The sequence below is a fragment of the Macrosteles quadrilineatus genome, unplaced genomic scaffold, assembly GCF_028750875.1.
Source record: "Macrosteles quadrilineatus isolate MER2022 unplaced genomic scaffold, UCM_ALF_1.0 Scaffold_8__2_contigs__length_117827958, whole genome shotgun sequence".
In the NCBI taxonomy this organism is placed as follows: domain Eukaryota; kingdom Metazoa; phylum Arthropoda; class Insecta; order Hemiptera; family Cicadellidae; genus Macrosteles; species Macrosteles quadrilineatus.
Genome location: NW_026542601.1, coordinates 14,667,065 through 14,681,729, shown reverse-complemented (window position 1 = coordinate 14,681,729; position 14,665 = coordinate 14,667,065). Strand labels below are relative to the sequence as shown.

The window sequence follows — 14,665 nt, the reverse complement described above, 5'->3', positions numbered from 1 at the left end:
AAGTTCCCGATGAGCTAGAGACTTGAAACTTGAAACATAGCTCACAAATGGATGACAATGCAATATTATATCATTTAATTTTCATATTTCCCTTGTGCTATGCCCCATGGGCTTGTTTTTATTAGCTCGCTAGTCGCTTTCCTACAAATTTTGATATCAATTTTAAACAAAGTTCCCGATGAGCTAGAGACTTGAAACTTGAAACATAGCTCCCAAATGGATGGCAATGCAATATTATATCATTTAATTTTCACATTTCCCTTGGCTACGCCCCATGGCCTTCCAAATTTTCCATGTTTACATTTTGAAAGAATGTAAATATATCAATTAATTTAAGTCATCTGTAAATTTTTTTTTATACTAAATAATATAATTCACAATTTTGATATGGAAAAATAATAAAACATTTGCTATTTAAATAAATAAATAACTGGTACTCCAGTCCCATCTTCAAACTCTCTAAGAGTCCTCCACTTCTTCCTTGTCCTCCTTAGACACATGCTGCTGGCCCTTAACGTCGCACAAAAAGGTTTCTTTGATTTTTCTGTTAGGCATTCTGCCATTGCTCTTAAGGGCACGAGACGCTCTCAAAGGTCGCATTTCCCCCATAAGAATTACATTGAAAACAAATTTGGTACTTTCCTGTTAAAGGGAACATTCATTATTATCGATGATTTTGTTTCGATATATCGATATTTTTGTTTTCCGATCCGATCCATTATAAATTGACAACAATAACTAACTGATCTTGTTTAGGCTAAAATAGTCTAATATATGGATTAAAAAATGAAACTGTTCTAAGCTAACTTAACATAACCAACCAAACTTGCTGTACCATTTAAAAATTCCGTTTGGGTTTGATAATAAAAAAGGCAAGTTAAACACGGAACTTTTAAATGTTACAGCAAGTTTGGTTAGTTATGTTAGGTTATTTTTTTAGAACAGTTTCATATACTGAACAATATTTATCGTAGTTGTCAGCTGATATGTTTCAATTTGTTAATATCGATATATCGAAAAAAATCATCATTCATAATGAATGTTCCCTTTAACAGGAAAGTACCACAAATTTAAAAACAAAAACAGCTGTACATAAAAATAAACTCACCAACTTTTTTGGAGTAAGTATTTATGTTTGTAATATGTATGAGGTTATAAACAAATCCAAACAGTTAATCAGTTTTGTTGGAAGAACAGAAAATGTCTTGAATTTAAAGGAGAAATATTGAAGACAGGAGGAGGAGACAATTAATAGGAAATCTTATACTTATGAGAAGAGTAGAGGAGAGACCTGGTCTCACAGTAAGGAATCCAGGTACACAATCACTTGGGGAGATGAATCATTTTTGCCAGTTATGCTAAGCAACTTGTTTTGGAAGTAAATAAAAAAACCATGAAGAATATACACATCGTGTTGTCACAGTGGTAAAGTAAACCTACCTAAAGTCAGATCAAAGAAATACATGCAAGAAATGTTTACTGGTATCAGCTTTAAGTCGGGAAACATTTGTAGAAAACACTAAAAAATAAGGCCGGGTCCTAAAAATGCTAAAATATTTTTACAAGAAACGTTTATTTATAATTTCAAAGCAGTATTAAATAGCGTGAGTATTTCAATTAGTTAGCATTTAGTCGGGTCTTTTAAACTCTAGCTTCAAGCTAATGGGAGAAAGTATGTGTCAGATTGCCGATACCGTTTATTTTGCATTTATGAAAACAGCTAATTTGAACTAAGCAGCAAAAAAAACTGTGATACGCAATGAGAAATTTCAAAGTAGGATTGTGTTATCTTTACGTTTCTAATTTCATGAATAATTTGTGATATTTTGTGAATTTTTATAATTTTTTTCTCTATTGTTTAGGTGAAGTGGTAGAACATAATTGCTATGTTTATGTAAACTGTAAATTTAAAGAAGCAAATTTTATCAAACTGTGTCCTTCCCCATTGCATACACAAAGCTTGAGTATAACTCTTGAGTATATATGTCTATACTCCTTTTATCCATGGTATAACTACAATAAGCATTTTATACTTATATGCCAACCCCATAAGAAGGACGGGTACTCTGCTAGTAGATTGGTATATTTATAGTTAGTAGGTAGGCCATACATTCAATCTAATACATAATTATATGAAAAGAAACTCAAATAAACCTTAGATTTCCTACATGCCTCTGTCTTAATCTGATATAGACGCTTGAAATAGATTTAACATCCAAACACATTAAAAACTGGAAAATAAATTATAAATATGTGGAGGGTATAAATACATAAGATTTGAAACGAAAAACGTTGGGTGCATGCAATTGATAATAATACATTAGTTCAATAGGTGAAGGTAATTGAAAATTTGTGTATTTTTACATTTCATACATTAAAGAAGCCGAAACAACTCAAACAAGTCTTATCTCAATTGCTGTCTATCTCTCCAGCAGTATACAATGCCCGAGCGGAAATGCCGGAAATGCCATTGATATCATGAAGGCTCCTCCAACGACGTGAGCCTCCCAACGGCTACAGTTGCGGTCAACCTAGTACTGTACTTTTATGATTCAAATTGTCTAGGTAGGTCAATGTGGAACTTTGGCACGTTATTAAAATAATACTTGTACTGTAATAATCATTTCAAATATGTATAAATAACAAATCAAAAATTATTTGATAGTTTACTTTACTTCAGACAGAGACATAATATTAATAACGTAATTAATTATTGGTTTTCAACCGAAATATTAATTTAGGCCTAAACAACCTTAGGACGTTGACCCCCCCCCCCTTTCGAGGGTGCGTTTTAACCAACTTTAACTGCGAGGCGCAGTTCGTATGATAAGGACCGTTTCCCGACTGTACCACAGAAAACATATACTAACTGGGGCCCATTTGATAATGAAGTACATAATATTATTAGTAAATCAGCTGATCGACAATGCAAATCTAATGGAAATTACAAGTTGTTGTAACTTGTAATTTGTAGTTTATTATGAAATGGGCTACGCAGGATTAAATCCTGTACGCAGGATATGAGCATGTATTGTATATGTGACGACGTCTTAACTTGACTGGAGACGGGACTAGTGAGAATAAAAACTACATCCAAGTCCAAGTCTTTTTAATCTTTCAGTAGAGTATTAAAATGTTCTAACGCGGTAAAACTGATTTATTTATTAAATAACAAACATTATCAGGTTGATTATACATTGCACGAAATAATACGTAAAACATAAATTGCTTATCGCCGAATACACAAAGTCCATTAACAAGTCTGGAAAATCTGCGTTAGTGAACTATAGGTAGCCATAGATGAACTAATATTAAAATTAGTATATTATTAGTTCTTACTATGGCTACCCGAAAATTGTCCTCATAATGGTCACTAGTACTTTTGGTTGAATAAGGCCTTCAAGAAATTTTGGATAAGTCACAGACTCCAAATTAGAGGCGTGCGTACACAGAGAGATTCTTTCTAATTTTTATTCTGGTCCAAAAACTGTAAGTTGAATGGCCTTTGTGAAAAACGCGTAATACAGTAATAAAATTTGAGTAAAACTAAAGTGTTAAATAGTCGATGGGATTACGTTAATTCAACTTTAAAAGTATCTACCATTTATTATGTATACCATATACGAGAGAGGTCATCCAGTGGCCAAAAACTCGACCAAAATAATCTGCTATAAGGTACAGAGTTCTCTATTTCCACCCCGCACTGTAAATAAAACATTATTGGAATTTCTTCCATTTGTTTTGATTTTCTGTTTATGTTTCGTTGTCATTTCGTCACCAGCATGGCAACCCATATATGACCCATATGCAAATTTGTTTAAACTAGTAAACACGTCGCTCGAAATCGAGCAATTGCAAAGAAGTAAAGTAGTTATTTAAAAACAAATAAAAGTCATCATAATTTCCCATGAGTTTAAAAGACTCAACTCATAGATTACGTACCTAACAGTTCCATATAAACAACATTTCTTGTAAATATTTTATCATTTTTCAAAAGCTGATCTGGTTTTTTATGTTTCCCACTATAGCCGTAATAGGTTGTCCGTGTTGATCATCGTCAATGATAATGTATGGCTGCATGGTACCACCCATTGTCGCCAGTACGTTTACAAATTTCAGTCAATTCTTTATAGCGATAATATTTTGTTTACATGACTAAGAACTACCCTACTACCTGATTTTCTGCTTAACCTCTCTGTCGCAATTTTATTTGCATGAATTGGCATTCATTTGGCTAGTTACTGTTATATCGTAAATTATATTTACCTGAAAAAAATGCAGAATTGAAAGGCCTAATGTCGTCCAGATGGTTTTTTGTTTCCCTTAAATGGGAATAATGCGAATCCTTCAATAAAAGTTGTATTAAGGTTTCTTGGATATAGTCACATTCTTTTAAAATCCCTTGACTTTTATGAAAACACTAGCAGAGTACCCGTCCTTCGTATGGGGTTGGCATATAAGTATAAAATGTTTATTGCAGTTATGCTCATAAGCTTTCTGATTGCAATGGGGAAGGACACAGTTTGATAACATTTGCTTCTCTAAATTTAAGGTATACATAGTATTACACATCTACCTACCATAGCCATAATGTTCTACCACTAAAAAAATATTATTAAAAATTCTCAAAATATCACAAATTATTCATGAAATTAAAAACAGAATCCTTCTTTGACAGTTCTCATTGCGTATCACAGTTTTATAAACGCAAAAGAAATAGTGCTGCACCCTGTTGGTAAATCTTAACTTTTTGGTAACTTTTTAAGGCTTTTGCATATCATAGAACAAACCTTTTTATTTGAAACAGCCGACTAAATTCTTTTATTCCCTTTAAATATGAATACTCATGGAACTACAGAGCCACTGGGGCGGAGCCCGAAAAGATTTTTGAGATAAGAATATGCCTATACATTTATGTTAATCATGTAAGCTATCATTGTGCCAAATTTCAGCCCAGTCCGTCCAGTAGTTAATGCGTGATTGAACTTCAAACACACAAACTTTCACACACACACACACACACACACATATATATATATATATATATTATATATATATAATACGCTAAGCCGATTTTTGTGAGCAGAACTCCTCCCTCATTTTTGGACCGATTTTAGAAACTTTGGTAGGAGGTGTCCAAAGAAAGGTCTGTAGATGAGTTATCAAAAGAAAAACGAAATAAATTCTCTTAGGACTCTGCCCCAGAAGCTTTTAAAGATCCCTCCACAGATTTGCTTGCATTTCGGTCATGTGGATAATACTTTTTAATAAAAACAGCTGTTCATTTAAAAATTGTATTTTAAACAACACACACTGAATTGTCTAAAAGAATTATTTGCAATGTTATTTTCTGATTTTAAAATTGATTTTCTTCTGTATCATGTCATGTGTTGCAATTGGTTGCAATATAAAGTTCCATTCCGAAATCAGTGGAAAATCCTTTTATCACAATAACTCTTACAATTATTTCTTATTGAACTATCTTATATCTATTTTACGGGTTGGTGACTGCCTTTTTCACACCTTTTCCCTATATTTTATCATATTATTCTACACAGATCATCATAGGTTCATGAGATTATTGTCACACATGCTTTTAATCATTGAAAAAGTCTTCGATTGTGTAATACAATACAAAATAATACAAGTGCAGAAGGGCACGGTGCCCATTTGAGCCGTGTCCATATTTTGTTAAATTAATAGTTGTTTTCAGCAACTGGATAAAACTTGTTACAATATTTATGTAGAAATATGTGCATGATTTAGAAAGTCCTGGAAAACTGTAATATATTGCAGACTTTTCAGAGAGGTTACTTCTATGTATTCATTCAGCTTAGTGAAAACATAATATAGATATGTATACAAAGAACTTCAACTCTTAGAGAGCCTTTGAATGTTATTAGACTAACAAAAAGGGTTATGCATGTTTACTAGCGCTACTCAGCAACAAAAACCATTTAATTTATCCCTAAAATATATATTCTTAAGGTGCACTGAGCAGCAGCCTAAAAATTCGATGTAACTTACCCTTATAATATAGTTACAAAATGCTCATACTCGCATTGTGACATTTATAATTCGGCTTATAATTCTCCAACAGAAAATTCATCAGCAGAAGAATTTTATTGTACTCTTACCGTTTCTAATAACATCCAAACACAGAAACCTTGCCTAAAATGGTACCTGTCTTGACAAATTATTTTCAGTGGCCTATATTACGGACCGTGGCCCACTGGGTTGGTAACATTATTGAAAATAACACGACGATTTTGGCTGTAAAATGGCCCATTGAGTAAATACTATTCAAGCAGCTACTGTCATGACAGAAAGGTCATATTCCTTTTAAACTAGATCACATCATTATTTATAAGATACGTTGATTAACAATGCATGTAAACGTAAATATTTACGTAACAGCCAATTAACATTATTTTTTGCTTTTTGGAAATGCCACATTACTGTGTCATTCGCATTATTTGTTGCCAATGAAGCTGCACGACCATACTTGTATACTTACTTGTATACTTGTATACTTGAATTCTTCATCTTTGACAGAACCAGTCTGATAGATTGCGTTATATTTATTAATGATAAAAATAAAGACTATTTACATTATTTACAGTATTATACTGAGTCACTAAACTTAACTTGGCCGTTTACTATTGGCAAGGCGGACAGAAACTCATCTAACAAGGGGCTCATCCTCAAGTTCCTTTAAGGAGTACAGCGGCCTTTTAATCAATGCGTCTTTTAGTGTCTTCTTAAAAGAGGGCACATCCATCTCCCGCACTCGAGTGGGCAGCGTATTGTAAATTCTTATGGCTGAGCGTGGATATCTACTCGAGGTATGGCTGAGACGACAGCGGGGAAAATCTATGTTTTGGGCCCTCCTGATGTGGTACGCATGTACTTCTTCTCTCCTAAGGTGAGCCTTAGGAAAATTATATAACAATCCGTAGAGAGATTATATTGACAACTTTATGTAACTGATAAGGCTGAGACAACTAACTATGACATCCCCCATGTCAAGGAATTCCAGCTTTAACAGTAACCTCACAACCAATTTCTCAAAACTGTGCTAGAGGGTTATTCATTGGCACAGAAGTACGATATGAACTGACGCGACGTGACAAAGGAAAAATCAAACTTGCACTGTAACGGATATACCTCCCTTTGGAGTTAGAAAGTGTCTTCCCAACAAACAGATCTTTTTTTCAAATAAAATCATAGATTAATCTGCATTACACTGAAATCACGGAAGTGTTTGAAAAGAAAAGATTCGCCAATACGATTTTAATACTATTTAAACGTTCTTCCAAAGGAAGAGATACCAGATAGCTTAATAACAACTCCGATGACGTAATGTATGGGAAATAATTTATTCATTGAATGATCAACCATAATTGATATCTAACGCAATTAATATCATTATTGTTTTTACACTTACTAATCTTTAAACAATGCTAAATGCTCGAAATATGTATAATTTCACTCAATTTTTCGCAGTTAAGTTAGATAAATTAGCGTAAGCCTTGAAAGTAACCTTCGATTTCGACGGGTTTCACCTAGTTTATAATACTGTATTAGTAAGATATACTATATTTAATTATTAATGTCCATGCCGTACCAGTTTAATTCAGACTTAGAGGGGTTTCCTTTGCCAATCATCATAAAGTTAAGTCCATGTTTCCTACAAAATAGTAGCACTTCGTCACTTCGTCTAACATTCTTGTTCATTGTTAGTGGAAATCTTCATATTGGTGCTGTAGGTGTTCCTCATTATATAGGTTGATGACGATAGTACTGTACTTTTTTTATCTCTGTTTCTTCTACTTGGTGGCGTTCTATGATATCGCTATGTTTCCATGGTTAACAAATCGGTTCTTTCAATGATTTCTCAAGAAATGTAGTACTATGTCAGTTCATTTTTCTTATTTGGTAAAATAAATCAAATTGTCCAGGCTTTCTCGATTTTTTACATTGTAATATGTACGAATGTTAATTTAAATAGTAAATATTTAATTTCAACACAATCAATAAATGTACCCAATGCGTTTCATTGAATTGAAAACTAAATACTGTAACAGCAATTAAAATATACAGCTGATCAAAATGTAACAATTATGTTCTTCATAAGGATAACATGGGATCTTTAACAGCCACTTGGGCAGAGCCCAAGAGACTTTTTCAAAAATGTAAGACCAGTTTGCAAATCTACGCGACACGCTCTTTCCAATGAGACACCATTGGATAAAATCGGTTAAGAAATGGCGGCGACAAAGTTTCATGTAGCGTATTAATTATATTGATTTTAAATCCATTTTGTACTTATTTTTGAACCTATTTTAATTTATAAATACCTTCTTTTTTAAGCTCTACAAAACGGTTTAAAAATAAATTGCAAACTTTTTGTTTTAGGGGAAAAAATTGAAAACCCCCATTTTTACCCCATAAAACCCCCCGTAAACCCCTGTTCCCATGGTCCGATTATGCTGGTTCGCGAACTCGTTCGAATAAACGTAGGTTTACACGTTTTTACCAAATTTCATCAAAATAGGATCATTTTTGCTCGAGTTATCGCGCTAACGGATACATATATACAGGGTGATCAACTCAAGGAGGTCACCATTGGGATATTAAATAAGGGACATTCCTTTATTTTTTGTGGCAGTTCAAAATATGAGTTTATATTTTGAAAATGGCAGCTAACTTTGAAATCTATTATGGAACACCCTTTCATGTTTTCGGATAGAACATGCAATTTAAAAACTTTTTTTATTCTTGACATTTTTTCGATAAACCCACTCGTTTAGGAGTTACAGCCTATGGAAAAGAGACTTCCGGTGTACAATTTAAATCATGTAGCTCCTAAACAAGTAGGCTTATAGCGAGAATGCGAAGAGTAAATAAGTCTTAAAATTGCATCCACATTCCAAAAGACCACAAAATTAGTTAAAAAAAATAATTCCAAAATGGCGACAAACTTGAAAAGTGGAAAGCTGTGCATTTTATGGTCTTTATGGAATGTGGATGCAATTTTAGCGAATTTCCCATATAGGGAATAAGCTATTACCGTAGTACTCATGGTAAGACCTGGACACGGGACCGATTTTTTTTTCGTTTTGAGGTCTTTAGAGGCCAAAAACACCATCCGTTCAAATTCATATATATATATATATATATATTTATATATATACTAGCTGTAACCCGCGGGCTTTGCCCCGTTTAACTTCTTAATTTTCAAGATTATCTCGTTCGCATGGCTCAATCACGTCCTGGTTGAAGTTTGTTCGCTACGCTCACTCACCTTTAGGTTGGAGCTCGTTCGCTACGCTCACTCACCTTTAGGTTGGAGCTCGTTCGCTACGCTCACTCACCTTTAGGTTGGAGCTCGTTCGCTACGCTCACTCACCTTTAGGTTGGAGCTCGTTCGCTGCGCTCACTTGCCTTCAGGTTAGCTCGTTCGCTACGCTTACTCGCCTCCAGGTTGAAGTTCGTTCGCTACGCTCACTCACCTTTTGGTTGCAAATTAGCTGTTGTCATAAATGTAAAAGAAATAATAGTGCTGCACCCTGTTGGTAATCCTTGTAACTTTAATGCTATTGAACATCATAGAACAGAACCAACTTGTTTAATTGAAACAGCTGTTAATATTCAATAATTCCATTTCTCATAAGGTTAACATGGGAAACTCCAGAGCCACTGGGGCGGAGCCCGAAAGGATTTTTGAAATAAGAATATGCCTATATGTTAACCGGGAATGTGAGCTATCATCATGCCAAATTTCAGCCCAATCCGACCAGTATTTTTCGCGTTCACTTGTCACAAACATACATCCATACATCCATACATCCATACATCTAAACTTTCTCATTTATAATATTAGTAGGATTAGTAGGATATATATGTGTCCGTCAGCACGATAACTCGAGCAAAAATGATCCGATTTTGATGAAATTTGGTACAAACGTGTAAACGTACGTTTATTCGAACAAGTTCGCGATCCAGCATGATCGGACCATGGGAACAGGGGTTTACGGGGGGTTTTATGGGGTAAAAATAGGTTTTTCCCATTTTTGACCCAAAAAACATAAAATTTAGCAATTTCTTTCCAAACCATTTTGTAGAGCTTAAAAAAACAAATAATTTAGTATATTGAAGCGTTATTATGCGCCTAATGGTTACGGAGAAAATTCAAAAAAAATGTAAATTTAAAATTCCCATGTTATTCTTATGGAGAATAAGTAAACTGTTGTAGTTTGCTTGTTTGTAAACATATTTTGATCAAATTTGGAAAATGTTTTCATTTCTTACTAACTTATTCACATTTTACAAAAAAAAAAAAAACAGTTTTACCCTCCCTGATGCAGCAAACCTAAGTACTTGTTAAACTAATTCTATTTAAATCAAGAATAAATGTTATATTTTTAAGTAGACATTTCAGTGTAAATCCAATCAGTCAAATGGAAATTCGCTTAGTCTGCAGGTTTGCTGCGGCGGGGGTATTTTATTCTGTGTTCGCACATTAACAGGAACAATTAACAGGAAAAAGTTGGATCAACAATTAAAATTGTCAACTGATCAGCTGATTAGTTGACGTTCGAAGCATTCCAATTTTACTTCTTTTCTCTCAATCCTTGAACCTCATTGATCCGTTGCCTGTGTTGTTATGAGAAAAACCATGCTGTTGTGAAATGAAACTATGCTGTTATGAAAGTAAAGAGCTGTTAAGTGAAACTTTTCAATTCTAAGAACTGAACTGAAATGGCTACTTTAAAAAACTGTCGTATTTAAAACGGTAGTAGGTAAAAACATTTTGGTGAATGTTCCATATAGGTAATACGGTATTACCATTAGCGAAAAAATCTCTCATGGCAAAAATAATACGATCCTGATGAAATTTGTACAAACGTGTCGTGTAAACCTACAACGAATGAGTCCGCGAACCAACACAATTGGAATACGCGAAAATGAGTTAATGAGGGTAATAAGAATAAGGTAAAGATTTTTACATGGTCATATTGAGTGAATTTCCAAACAAAATTTAAAATGTTAACCAATTGTAAATAGCTTATGTATAGCCTGCAGAAGGAATTTTGTATATATTTTATGTATTTCTGTAATTGACGTAACCAATGCATAACTTATGTAAATCTGGTTAAATAAATCGCTTATGACTTTAGAGTAAAATACCCCCGCCGCAGCAAACCTGCATACTAAGCGAATTTCCATTTGCCTATCTGGATTTACACTAAAATGTCTCCTTTAAAATATCACGTAAACTATCGTACGTAACTCGTCCAAAATGTGTGTACCGGACTCGTATGGTAATCCCGTACTCGACTTCGTCTCGCACGGGAACGACCACACTCGTCCGGTAAACACACTTATTTTCTGGACTAGTAACGTAATATACTATTACCGTGTACTTAGTCAGCTGTTGAAATAAACAGCTAATTTCAGCGGCATATTTTATAAAAAAAAATCTAATTTATGTTCTGTCCTAAATAAATTGTGTCGCACGAAAATCCCGTACTCGGCTACGCCTTCGATAAAACACCTTACCGCTTACCGGGCTAAAACCGGGCTAGTAACGTAATACAGTAGGCATATACTATTATTTTCTTTATACCTACTGCATTTAGATAAGGTGTTTAAGTTTCAAGCAGCCATTACAGTTTACAGGTGGTTCTGATGTGTGTTTCTAAATACTGCAACAACTCTATGATTTATTTAAAATACCCCCCCGCAGCAAACCTGCAGACTAAACGAATTTCCATTTGCTTGATTGGATTTACACTATCTCCTTAAAATATCACAAAATTATTCCCTATTTCAATATTGCATTAGTTTAACAAGTACTTAGGTATGTTGTAACAGGGAGGGTTTTAAAGTTTTTTTTTCACATGTAGGTAGTTTAGTATGAAATAAATGCATTTTCAAATTTTGATCAAAAGATGTTCATAAACAAGCTAACTACAACAGTTTACTTATTCTCCATAAGAATAACATAGGGATTTAAAATTTAAAACTGTTTGAGTTTTCTCCGTAACCATTAGGCAACTGTTTGCGCATAATAATGCTTCAATATACTAAATAATTTGTTTTTAAGCTCTACAAAATAGTTTGGAAAGAAATTATTGCAAAATTTTATGTTGTCATTGCTTTTAATGGATCGCCATATTGGCAATGGAAAGGTTAACAAAAGAATCAAAGCATCTGCAGAGGCAAATTAACGCAGTTTTTTTCATTTCCTCATTTCCGGTGTAAGTTGCTGATACAAATGTACTACAACTCATTTAATATTTCAAAGTGTAACAATGAACAACGTAAAATTGTTATTTGGGTTAATCTGTTTTAACACTTAAGCTAGCAAGTTAAATGAAAAAAACTATGTACTATATCATTATAATTTCAAATAAATGTATGATTGAAAAAACTTGGATGGATACCATAATCATCCTCTATCAAAGTTTGGCCTAGGTAGGTACATAGGCCTACCTTCTTACACGAAAAAAAAAACAGTCAATAAATCATAATACAAGTGCGACAAATCTATATATTAATTTGAAACTGTTTTTCTTTGTGACAGCTATTTTGAGAGAACGGCTGGGCGTAGAAAATCGGTAGGGGTGTCTAAAGAAAGGTCTTGGTCTGTAGATGAGCCATCAAAAGAGAAACGGGGTGAATTCCCTTGGGGCTCTGCCCCAGTGGCCTTAAATTTCCCATCCCATGTTATTCTTATGGAGGAAAAACGGGGTTTTTGTCGCAGCTAATTTGAGAGAACGGCTGGGCGTAGAAACTTGGTAGGGGTCTCTAAAGAAAGGTCTTGGTCTGTAGATGAGCCATCAAAAGAGAAACAAGGTAAATTCCCTTGGGGCTCTGCCCCAGAGGCCTTTAAAGTTCCCTCTTCAGATTTGTTTACATTACGACCATATGCATTTTTAATGCAACAGCTGTTAATATTTAAATTGTGATTTATTGAATTTGTCAAAATAAAGTACAGCATTTGTAATGGATTTTTCTGATTTTAAAATTGATTTTCTTCTGCATCGTGTCATGTTTTGCAATATAATGTTCTATTACCAAATCAGTGGAAAATCCTAATATCACTTATGGAGTTAACTTATATCTATTGTATGGGTTGGTTTCTGCCTTTTTTTACCACTTCTTGGAGATTGTACGTACCTAGGTGATATTCTTTGGCAATTGCATCTGTAGACGAAACTTGGATTGGTGTAATTATTACAACGGAAAAGAGCGAGAAATCCTGGACAATTTGATATAGGCTAAAAATAAAACTGAATTAACACTGTGCTACATTTCTTGAGCAATCATTGATATAGGTAACCGATTTGCAAACAATGGAAACATAGAAAAAGTCATAGAACACATCCAGGTAAAAGAAATAGAAATATTTTTTTTACACTGTAAAGAAAAATAAAAACAACTCCCTCCTACTACTTTTATATATTTAAATATTGTATTTAAATATATTTGCTCCTTGCAATGCTCTCAAATGAATCTTTACAAATGTTGGTTGCCCCTGGGTTGGAAGAACTCCAGAAAATAAAAATATCAGACAGAGCTTTTGGCAGTGGAAGCTTGATGTTATTGAAAAAATATGAGTGGGCCCTGCAAAATATAAATATTCCCAAAAGGTCCTTAGGGGACGCCCTTGGCACTGTTTGTAGTTCTTCCAAAAAAAGTAATACCTTTAATGAGAGCAATTTACCAGTCTTAATTCTACACCGAATTTACTTGCTCACTACTACACTAGTGTTTAGTGTTGCACTTAAAATGTGAATCTTTTGTAGTGGCCTATTATTTACTGAATTACCTTTTGTTTACCAATTTGATACTATAGCATATAATAAAGAACTACCAGGTTATTGAGAACTAAAAGTGAGTACAATTTGATTTATTAAGCATTATTTAAGATTTACAATGATTCCAGTTTGACAGTTTCTGATTGTGTGGTGCAATATAAAAATATGACCTTGAGTGACACAATCAGACGGAATTGATCTGTCTGAGAATGTTGAACGGATTTATTCAAAGGGGAATATTTGGCGCGGTTTCACACCGATCTCGAAGGTGTCAACGGAGGAGTGGTATTTAATTTAATTTGAGACGACCAGTGCCAAACAAGTCCTGTTCGTTGGCCAACGATGTAAATATGAAGGTCGATTCTCGAAGGTCAACTGATTAAACAGTATTGCGTTTAATCGTAATAATATTTACTGGAACGTTGCTTATTGTTTTATAGCTAATTTGGCACTTTGGCGGTTCGTCTATATGCAAACTGGCACAGCCTCCGATAACACTTCCCGATTCAGCCGAACCAGCAACCTAATCCCTCCTTTGATATTAAATGATTCCCCCAAATTAAAATGCTGATTGTGACACTCTGTAACGAATTGTACTTTTAATAATGACTCTGTGCAAAATTCAAATACTATATAAAAATATTACAAAGCAACTCTGAATTACCCTATAAAAACATTTTCATATATTTATTCTTAATACTATAGAAATATCACAGTCTAATAAATAAAGCGGATTGCAACAATATGAATGGATTTAAAAATCAACAAATTGTGATCGAACCTATGAACATGTGCTTATTCTACATGAATTGACAAAACAAGACAGGAAAATTTAC

The 14,665-nt window shown here is 33.8% G+C and overlaps 1 protein-coding gene across 1 annotated transcript in view; it reads left to right on the top strand.

Annotated features, from left to right (window-relative positions):
• The window catches only part of LOC128999212 (cell cycle checkpoint protein RAD1-like), a 32,053-nt gene that overhangs the window by 648 nt on the left and 16,740 nt on the right, over positions 1-14,665 (top strand). The window lies entirely within an intron of this gene.